Source organism: Chiloscyllium plagiosum, unplaced genomic scaffold, assembly GCF_037043375.1.
Source record: "Chiloscyllium plagiosum isolate Xiang-an unplaced genomic scaffold, Cpla_swu_hap1 HiC_scaffold_2, whole genome shotgun sequence".
NCBI classification, from domain to species: Eukaryota; Metazoa; Chordata; class Chondrichthyes; order Orectolobiformes; family Hemiscylliidae; genus Chiloscyllium; species Chiloscyllium plagiosum.
The window spans coordinates 132,188,246-132,199,695 of record NW_028270140.1 but is presented as its reverse complement, the minus strand read 5'-3'; the positions used below and the strand labels follow the sequence as shown (position 1 = coordinate 132,199,695).

Genomic DNA, 11,450 nt, shown 5'->3' with positions numbered 1-11,450 from the left:
ATCTGTTCTTTTCAGTAATTGCCCATATCTCTCCACTCCCTAAGATACCAAGAAATCTGTCTATCCCAGCCTTAAACATATTCAGTAATGGCTCATCTCCAAACTCATTAAGTAGAGAATTCCAAAGATTTAAAGATTTGAGCAAATACATTTCTTCTCAAATGCCAGGGAAGTTAGAAAAGCAAGTACAGTGATCATTTTTCACACCCTATTGGGGGAATTTTGGGCTTCAATCTGGTCTACCCTGGTTAAAAAAGGTCAAAAATCCATTAAATTAATCAAACAGAAAATTTCTCAATTTAATAAATGAATTTGAGAAATCTTAGTGAAGAGCGAAATTTATAAAATTTATTAAAATTTATTATATTTTATCAACAGAGAAAATTAGTATTTTTTGTTGCTGTTTCAATCTTAGAAGTTTGTGGGAGATCATTTTTGGAGTTATAGGAAAAGCATGTACGATATGAGCACGAATAGAGCTTGGCGAACTAATAGAAAACAGAGTTGGGGTAAATGGGGCAACCTGTAATTAATGGTGTGCCACAGGGATCAATGCTGGACTCACAATTGTTTACAATTGACACTCATGACATGAATGAGGAAAGTGAATGTACTACAGGCAAGTTTGCGCATGACACAAAAATAAGTGAGAAGGTAAGTGGTGAGGATCAAACAAAGAGTCTGCAGGGCAGGTTAAGTGAGGGGAAAAACATTAATATAATGTGGGAAAATGTGAGATTATGCACTTTGGCAGGAAGGCGTTTAATACTTTTGCCAGGGAAAGACTGAAGAAAGCTGCAGCAGAGAAGGATTTGGGAGTTCTTACACATGATTTAGAAATTGGCTTAGTTTCTGAGTAATAAAAAGTTATCCAATGTATCATAGCATGGCCTCATGAAAGGCTGCTCTTACCACTGCTCACTCAGGGGTACTCAGTAGAAACTGAAAGTTCACGTTGAAGCGCAGATCAAGTGGAAAGCCATGGGTATTGTGGTTTCGCTTTCAAGGAGCTGTGTCAATGACCTGGTGCACAAATTGACACAATGCACTGCGCTGAGGCTCCCTCCCTACACTTTCCCAAGCATCTGAGTTGCTGGAATCATCAAGGCACGCCATTCAGCCAATCACATTGGCATCAGCTCCTTTCATTGGTGCCACGCTTTATAATTGCACTTCTCAATGTTATTGTTTCTATTTTTTTTCAGTCAGGAGATTGAATGCTTCTTCTCCTTCTTACAAGAAGAAGTGGATAGAATAGTTTAAAAAAAACTCTTGTGTATCTCCTGGAAGCCAATTCAGAACAAGCAATGCAAGAAAGCATTGTCTACCGAAGGGACTCAGCAAATCCCAACTGATAGATGTTTGGAGCCAGTTTCAATAAGCAGTTCTAAAGCAGCATTAGGCATTATCCAAGGCTTCCCTCTCTTCAGCCAATTTTTCATCCAAATTCGTAGTTTTATTCAGGTTTGAGCTGAATACAAAGCTTTCATTTCCTTCCTGAGAGGAAGGGGAAATAATGGTGATGATCGGGTGTGGGGTGTGATGAAACACATTAAGATGAAATTCCAGTGAAATTAAATGTCATCCATTAATAATGCACCTTACAGATTGAAGACAAGAGAATTAAAGTACAATTAGCATGTCAGTGTTCCTGAAGCCATAACATTTAAATCCCTTGAAACTAACAGATTTCACACTAATATTAACTGACAGTTTACTAATTCCGTTTCGCCGAAGATTTTAACTACTTAAACCGTATATTTTTCCCTGTTGTTATCAGACTTTTGAATAAACCTCTCAAATGTTAATCCTAGTCTCTCTCCCTCAGCACCTTCTCTGTGGCTGTAAGACTGTATTCTGCACTCTGTTCAGCTATCCTGATACACTTGTCTGATATGATATGCCTGTATACCCCGCAAAACAACACTTTTCACTGTATCTTGGTACATGTGACAACAATAAATCGATTAACATAAAAGAAGGTACAAGCACATTATGGATTTAGTCAATAGAGATTTTTTTTATTAAGTAAGTAAAAAGACCAGAAAAGATGAGCTTAAAGTTGCCCTCCCAGTTGCAGCTAATGCCTGTCAAGTGCATGCAGCAGCAAGGTAGAACAGCAAAGAGCCTTCTGTATTGCCTTTACTTCTTATCCTCCCTCCTTCCTTCCTTCCTTCCTACCTTCCTTTTTACCCTCCTTCCTGCCTATCCATCACCTAACTACCAGCCAATCAAAATATTGTGCTTCATGAAGTGCCTTTTATAACCACAGGACCATTCTGATCAGATATTGTTGTCATGAAGGAAGTGTAGCTGCTAATTCCAAATAGCAATATCATAAATGTCAAATAATGTCGTTTTGTTTTGTTGTTGGTATTGCTTATGACCAAGGGGCTTACGAGAACTTCCCTGAGTCTTCTCAAAAATAATGCCATGGGATCTTTGCATCCAGTTGACAGAGCTGAAAGACAGCACTTGTTATGACCCAGCCCTCTTTGGTATTAGTCTGAAGTGTCAATATATTGAAGCTAGTGAGCCGAGATTATTTCTTCATGCTCCTGGAATAGGATTTCAAACCACAACCTATCCACTCACAGACAAATACATTCTAATCACCAAGACTGACAGCCTTTGCCTTGGCTGATTCTGACTGCATCCTACTAAGACCCATTCTGCACCGACTGTACCAGACCTGGACAGCACTGTCTAACTTCACATACTTTCATTTTGGTGTCAATCCAGCATCAAGACATTCAGATACCAGAATTACTGAGAACATAAACTCCTGACTGCAGGAGTTCAGGAATCTTACTTCCAGCAGTAAGCGATTGGCCTTTTCCTTTGTCAATAAATTTGAATTGTTTGCAATTGTGCAGTGTTTTGTAGTGAGATCTATGATGTCATTTACCTTTTTGGCCAGTGGGCTGGATGTAATTCTAAGAGCGAAATAGACAGGTGTTACCAAGTCGAGGTTGGTTTGGTAGCACATTGGATCTAGTTGGAATCGAGAGACTCAGTGGGTAAATTTGGTATGAGATGTGGTATTGAAGCATGGTTCTCATGGAAACTTCTGGTCCCAACCATTTTGATTCAAGGAGCAGATCAGTGCAGTTTGTGTAACAGCTGAGAGCACTAGACAAGTTCATGTCTCTTCACATTTTTATTGCCAGTAAAGTCAGTGGTGCACTTACAGTGGTAGGATTAGATTTGATTAGATTCCTTGCAGGCCCTTCAGCGCAACAAGTGCATACCGACCCTCCGAAGACACACCCAGACCCATTTCCCTCTGACTTAATGCACCTAACACTATGGGCAATTTAGCACAGCTAATTCACCTAACCTGCATATCTTTGGAGTGTAGGAGGAAACTGAAGCACCCGGACGAAACCCACGCAGATATGGGGAATGTGTAAACTCCACACAGACAGTCGCCCGAGGCTGGAATCAAGCCTGGATCCCTGCCGCTGTGAGGCAGCAGTGCTAACAACTGAGCCACCATGCCACCCCTAGGACATTAACTACAACCTCATTAGTATGTTTCAGACTCTGTCATAGTGTCAAGTGCTACCCCACTGTCTTCTGCCTAAGGAAAAGGTAGATGGCCATGTGTTGCTCTCCAGTGGCCCCTGCTGAAAATGACTGCTGAGGCCACAGAGATTGGCGTGGGTGCCGTGATGAGGCTGCACGTACTCAAGTTGATGCATCATGTCCGACCAGCTTGGCTGAGATGCCTGAAAGTGTGTTGAAATTCTTGAGCCTGCCAAAATCTCCCTGTTAGCCTTGCCGTACTGTTAGCGATGTTACTGAAATGGATGATCCAGCAGCCTGGATTTGTAATCCTCAGAATATGGGTTAAAGAATGTCCATGCCTTTTGGAAAAGTTTAAAATGCTCTTAAAACTCTGTAACTGAAAGCAGGCAGGAACCAAAAAAGATGATTGTGGAACTGCCAAATTGGCTTTCAACAATTGAGCTGGCTGAGGAATATCCTTTAGTGAAGGAAATCTGCCATTCGTTCATCCTTGTAAGTCACTCCAGTCCAACAGCACTCAGTGAAGTGGCCCACCAAGTCACACATTCGCTACAAAGAATAATTGGTGAATTATTCATTTGTGTACAAAGTTAAAAATCGCACAACACCAGGTTATAGTCCAATAGGTTTAATTAGAAGCAATAGCTTTTGGAGCGCTGCTCCTTCTGGTGGTTGTGGAGGACACAATTGTAAGACACAGAATTTATAGCAAAAGTTTACAGTGTGATGTAACTGAAATTATACATTGAAAAATACCTTGATTGTTTGTTAAGTCTTTCATCTGTTAAAATGACCATGTTAGTTTCACTTCTTTCAAAAGTAAATCACAAAACTTTTTTTAAAAGTTATGTTCTCAGGTTAACTGTAACAATTGGTGTCAGCACAGATAATATGTTGAAGGTGTTAGTCCCCTGTGTACTGCTGTCTGTGCCATAATGTTTAGACTGAGTCTCATCTAAAAAATGAATTAACAGAATTTTTCATGGATTCATGCAGTTTTTGAGCAAAGTACAATGTAACTCTGCAAGTACAAATTCACCCCACAAACGTATATGTGTATGTGTGCTTGTGGGTGTGTGTATGTCTATGAGAGAGACTGTATATGTATATGTGATTGTAAAGGGGTCTAAGTCTGTGAAAGGGTGCATGTGTGCCTGTGGGAGTGTGTGTCAGTGTCTGTGTGTGGAAGTGTGTGCGTGTGAGAGAGAGAGACAGAGAGAGGGAGACTGCCTGTTTGTGTTTGTATGTAGGAGTGTCTGTGTGTGTGTATAGTTCAATGGTGGTCACCTGTCGTGTGACATGAACCCAAGGTCCCAGTTGAGGCCCTCCCTGTGGGTACCTCTGCTTGGCCACTTTTCGCTGCTACCTGTCCCGAAGTCCATCTTGGAGGATGGTCACCCGAAGGTCCGAGGTCGAGTGTCCTGGACCGCTGAAGTGTTCCCCAACTGGGAGGGAACCCTCCTGTCTGTTGATTGTTGTGCGGCGTCCATTCATCCGTTGCCGTAGCCTCTGCTCGGTTTCACTGATGTACCATACCTCAGGGCATCCTTGCCTGCAACGTATAAGATAGACAACGTTGGCTGAGAAGCATGAGAACATGCCATGTACAAGGTGGGAGGTGTCCCCACGTGTAATGGTGGTATCCATGCCCACACTCTGATACATCTTGCAGCGCCTACCGTGACAGGGTTCTATAGTGTTGTCCTGAAAGCCAGGCAGTTTGATATGAACAATGATCTGTTTGAAGGTTGGTGGTTGTTTAAAGGCGAACAGTGGAGGTGTGGGGAAGGTCTTGGCGAGGTGCTCATCCTCATTGATAATGTGTTACAGGCTCTGAAGAACATGGCGTAATTTTTCAGCTCCTGGGAAGTACTGGAGGTCATTACAGTTCCTTGCTGTGGCACGTCGGAACTGGCGGTTGATGAGTTAAGCATCATACTCTGTTCTTATGAGGGCATCCCTGAGTACTTCCAGTTGCCCGTCACGTTCCTCCTCATCTGAGCAGTTCCGGTGTACGCGTAGGGCTTGTCCATAGGGGATGGCTGTTTTAATATGTTTTGGGTGGAAGCTGGAGAAGTGTAGCATTGTGAGGTTGTCTGTGGGTTTGCGGGAGAGTGTGGTGCTGTGGTGTCCATCCTTGATGGAGACGCATGTGTTCAAGAATGAGACAGATAGTCGAGAGTAGTCCATGGTGAGTTTGATGGTGAGATGAAACTTGTTGATATCACTGGAGTTTTATCAGTGACTTCTTGCCATGGGTCCAGAGGAAGAAAATGTCATCAATGTACCTGCTGTATGGTGTTGGTTGGAGGTCCTGCGGAGAGACGAAGTCTTGTTTGAACCTGTGCATGAAGATGTTGGCATATTCATTTGTGAATCTTCATGAGGAGGATAGCCATGGCAATAGCCACTCCCTGAGAGAGAATAACCAGTGAGTGAGGATTCAGGGCAGCAACACTGTTTTCAGGAAACAGGAACTGAAGGAACTGAAGTAATCATTGAGAGTGTAGTCTTTGCATTTCTCAAGCTACACTTACAAATCTTCTGAACCAGAACACCTCAGGCTAACCTGCACCATACATACAGACAGTCTGGACTGTGCACAGTAATTGTTCTCAAAAAATAAACTTCAATGGGGAAAGCCCATTGACAGGAGCGTACAAAAATCCAACAGAAGGGTTGTGGCTAGTTGGGAAACTTATAAACAGAGGTGGCAGTCTTTAATCTGTCTTGAGGCCTCTGCCACAGTACCAAAGCAGCTCATATCAAACTCACACATAACATCCTATGAGACTGCCACAGAGATAAACTATCCTCCTCATTCTCACGTCTTCAGCTTGTTTAACATGGTTGACCACAACATCCTCCATTGTTGTCCAATTGTTGGGACTGCTCTCACCATTCTTATCTATCTCATCATCACCAAAGAATCTGTGGAGCTCACTGCTGCAGAGGGCTATGGAGGCTAAGTCCTTGAGCGTATTTAAGAAAGAGACAGATAGGTTCTTGATTGGTAAAGGGATCAAAGGCTATGGGGAGGAGACAGGAGAATAGGGCTGAGAAACATATTAGCCACAGTGAATGGTGGAGCAGACTCCACAGACCAAATGAACTAATTCCACTCATATATCTTATGGTCTTCAAATAGAATCCCTACAGTGTGGGAACAGGCCCTTCGACCCAGCAAGTTCACACTGACACGCGGAGAGTATCCCCATCAAAACCCATTCCCCTACCCTATTATTCTGCATTTACCCCTGATTAATGCATCTAACCTACACATCCCTGAACACTATGGACAATTTAGCATGGTCAATTCACCTGACCTGCACATCTTTAGATTTTGTGAGGAAACCGGAGCACCTAGAGGAAACTCACACAGACACAGGGAGAATATGCAAACTTCCATTCTTATTATTAAGCAAACTCTTATTACGTTATAGTAGAGTTTCCATGGCAATCATCCAGAGCTGGGGATGTGATGGGTTTCTTAATCAGCAACAACCTGTTTGATTTAGCAGCAACTCTGCTGCCGTGTTCTGATTACCCCAGGGTACCAGACTGTTTATTGTAAATATATTGCTGCCTAAGGTTGGAGTCAGCTCCAATTGTACTGGATGGTTTGGCAGAGGGAAGGAGGTGGGGAGTTGAGAGTGCAGGGGAAGCAGAGAATGCTACAATTCCTTACAAAGGAGACTATTCCCCTTGAACTCGATTCTCCTTGAGTATCGGGGGAACAGATGTATTTCCTTGAGATGTTTTGCACAGACTCACCCTTCTGCAACTTCGGAATGCTCCAAGACATGGGCAAACAAACTGCTGTAACTAGATTAAGCACTCGTGCTGTCATTGATTCGATTGTTGGTTTTAAAGACTTTTCCATTCCATGTTAGAAATCTGTAACCGAGCATGCAATGTGTGTGACTTGTTGTCAGACCCTTTAACCCTTTGAGGCCTGGAGCATTGTGTAAGTGAGACAATCTGTGAGTTCCAGGGGCCAGCAGCTGAGGAGGATGCTAATGGATTCTTTGTCACTCCAGTTTCTTCAGACCTAACTCAACCGAGTCCCCACTTGGGCCATGGGTTTGCAGCTGAGACACATAGTTCATTTGGTTCAGTCCCAGCATCTGCAAGATTGCAATATCTATGAATGAGTAGCCCTCAGAAACAAGTTGGAATGTCTGATTTGGCATGGAACTCAGAGTCCCCTCAGCCCTTGTAATGAAAGCTATCAAACTCTTGCACGTGTGTACAACTTCCTGGTATCAAACAAAACAGTGTGCCAACTTGGTTCCATATTTAATTGCAAGATGAACTCGTGACCACATAATCCTGCCATCGGTAAAACTCTCGACTATGTCCAGCCTCAATTCTCCTCCCAGCAAAACTCTCATTCACACCTTTCTGACCTATGGACTTAACTATTGTAATCCACTCCTGGCTGGCCTCTCGTATTCTATCCTCTGGAAATTTGGGTCATCCAAAACTCTCCTGACCATGGCTTTATTGGCACCAGGTCCCATCCATCATGCCTGTATTCCTGTTCATTAACAATTTTAAAATTTTCATTCTGGTTTTCAGATCTCTCCCGGGCTTTGCCGATCACTATCTCCTCCAGTCCCACAGACTTCCGTCCCTCGAGTTTCATGCTTCTCAATGTAATCACTCCATTATCAGCAACCATACTTTTCACCACCTTGTCCATAACTGTAGAAGATCCTTCAGCACCCACTCTGCCTCTCTACTTTAGATTCCCTATAGTGTGGAAACAAGCCCTTTAGCCCAACCAGTCCACACTGACCCTCCAAAGAGTAACCCACCCAGACCCATTTCCCTCTGACTAATGCACCTAACACTATGGCCAATTCACCTGACTTGTACATCTTTAGACTGTGGGAGGAAACCGGAGCACCCGGAAGAAACCCACGCAGACACGAAGAGAATATGCAAACTCCACACAGACAGTCACCCGAGGCTGGAATCGAACCTGGGACCTTGGTGTTGTGAGGCAGCAGTGCTAACCACTGAGCCACTGTGCCGTTCCTTCTTTAAGTAAAACGGATCTCTTCAACCTACGTCTCTGTAGGTGACTCAGAGTCAAATTATACTTTACAGCACTCTTATTCTCCAGCCTGAGGGAATTTTGTGATGTTAAAGCTGCTGGAGGAATACAGGTTGTTACTTGCAATTATTATTTTGTTCACTGTCCTTTTCCCCATCCTGTCCATTTCTGGAGTTGAATTCGTTCACAGTTGATAGCTACACCGTGCTGATGAGACATTCCTATTTCTGTTTTTATTTCTGTATTTGTTAGCCCAGAGTGTGATGGCCAGTAGGACAGCTCAGAAAAGCTTGATCTGGTCCTTATCCAGTAGCTGACACTTTGGAAACAAATTTATTTTTATATGGTGTCTTTGATCGTCCCAGGGCATAACAAAACACTTCCCAACCAATGAAGTGCAGAATCATAGAATCCCTACAGTGTGGAAACAGGCCATTCAGCCCATCAAGTCCACAACACCCCTCCCACCCAGACCCACTCCATCCACGTAACTCCCCATTTACCATAGCTACACACCTCCGGACACTGGGGCAATTTAGCACAGCCAATTCACTAATCTGCACATCTTTGGACTGTGGGAGGAAGCCAGAGCACATTGTGGAAACCCATGCAGACACGGGGAGAATATGCAAACCCTGCACAGACAGTCACCTGAGACTGGAATTGAACTTGAGTCCCTGGAGTTGTGAGGTAACAGTACTAACTGCTGACTATGCAGTCACTGTTGCCATATAGGAAATGAGTCAGCCAGTTTGTAGGCATGAAACAGCATTGCTGAGAATGAGTTGATAATCTGCTCAGTGATTGTTGATGATGAACCCTCACCACTGCTCATCCTATCATACGAGCGATCTGTGATCGATTGGCTTTCCTGGTGGAGATCTACAGGAACTACTCAGTCTGGTATAGTAGAAGAAAACCACTTCAATATTTTAATGAGAAAACATTCATGTCTTAAACAAGGTGTAGTTGTTGCTTAATAGCAGCATATTATATCAATATGATAGACATTGTTAGCGAGACAATGAGGGATATCCTGATGGTAGGTCTTACTCCTTTGAGTTTCTCAGCTGTTTTCCCACAAAGCCCATTTGAAATCATTGTACTGGGTGCCATCATAGTAAGACACTGTTCTGCACTCACCTTTTCAGATTCCTACATCCTTATACAACAACAATGTTGAGTTAGAGAGAGCTATTAACCAGGTCACTCAGGACCACTCATGGAGCATGCTAATAAACTAGTGCATTTGACATCAAGAAAGAAGTGGAGTTGGATCTCTTGAAGAACATTAAGGTGGATAAGTCCCCAGGACCCGATGGTATCTATGGCAGGTTATTGGGAGAGGCAAGAGAGGATATTGCTGGGGCTTTGACCAAGACTTTTGCTCATCACTGGAGAGGTCCTGGAGGAAGAGCAAGTAGCTAATGTTGTTCCTCTGTTCAAGAAGGTAAATAGGGGTAATCCGAGAAACTGTCGACTGGTGAGTCTCACATTGGTGGTCGGTAAGCTATTGGAGAGAATTCTTAGCGATAGGATTTTCGGGCATCTGGAAAACTCTGGCCTAATTAGGGACAGTCAGCATGGCTTTGTGTGGGGCAGGTCATGTCTTACTGACTTGATTGAATGTTTTGAGGAGGTGACAAAGGTGATCAATGAGGCTAGAGCAATGGATGTTGCTTACATGGATTTTAGTAAGGCTTTTGACAAGGTCCCTCATAATAAGCTCATCCAGAAGATTAAGATGCATGGGATCCATGGTGACATGGTCTCGTGGATTCAGATATGGTTTGCCAGTGGTATTTCTGGCTGGAGGTCTGTGACTAGTGATGTTCCGCACGAACCTCTGTTGTTTGTGATATATATAGATGACTTGGTGAAAACATAGATGGGTGGGTTACTAAGTTCATAGACAATACAAAGATCAGTGGAGTTGTAGATAGTGTCGAAGGTTGTCAAAGCAAACAGCAAGATACTGATTAGTTGCAGATATGGGCAGAGAAATGGTAGATAGAGTTTAATCTGAGTAAGAGAGAGGTGGTGCACTTTGGGATATCAACTCCTTAAGGAAAAGTATATAGTTAATGACAGGACCCTGAACAGCATTGATATACAGAGGGATCTTGGGGTCCATTTTCGTAGCTCCCTGAAAGTGGCCACGCAAGTAGCATATCGCATGCTTGCCTTTGTCGGTCAGGGAATTGAGTATAAGAGTCAGGATCAAAAACAGAATTTGCTAGAAAAACTCAGCAGGTCGGACAGCATCTGTGGAGAGAAATCAGAGTTAATGTTTCGGGTCCGGTGACTCTTCCTCAGGCCTGCAGCTTTATAACACTTTGGTTAGGCCACACTTGGAGTATTGTGTTCAGTTCTGGTCACCACATTACCGAAAGGATGTGGAGCCTTTGGATGCAGAAGAGGTGCACCAGGATGCTGCCTGGATTGGAGGGTATGAGAGGCTAGAAAAACTTGGGTTGTTTTCTCTGAAGTGAAGGATGCTGAGAGAAAACTTGATAGAAGTCTATAAAGTTATGAGATTCACATCTGACTTTGCAGATCTCAGTTGAAACTATAGTTGTGCAGTGAGTCAAGTTAAAGTTACCATCATCCCAGAGGACCACACTCTCATTATAGAGAGAAGACTGGTCGTGGTTTAACTCAGGCAAGGTGAGAGGTCAAGGAAGTGGGACCTTCATGGTGGGACAGGAACTGAACATGCGCTGGTGATATCATTGCTCACAATAAACCAACTATCCAGTCAACTGAGCTGACCGACCACAGGTCTGCCACCAACCTTGGGGCATCTAAAACCACCAACAAAAGGAAGAGCTTACAGATATAAAAACTTTTTGCAACC

At 43.3% G+C, this 11,450-nt stretch overlaps 1 protein-coding gene across 20 annotated transcripts in view; it reads left to right on the top strand.

Moving 5' to 3' along the window:
• LOC122557375 (teneurin-3) overlaps positions 1-11,450 on the top strand; it is a 2,678,940-nt gene that overhangs the window by 2,131,818 nt on the left and 535,672 nt on the right. The window lies entirely within an intron of this gene.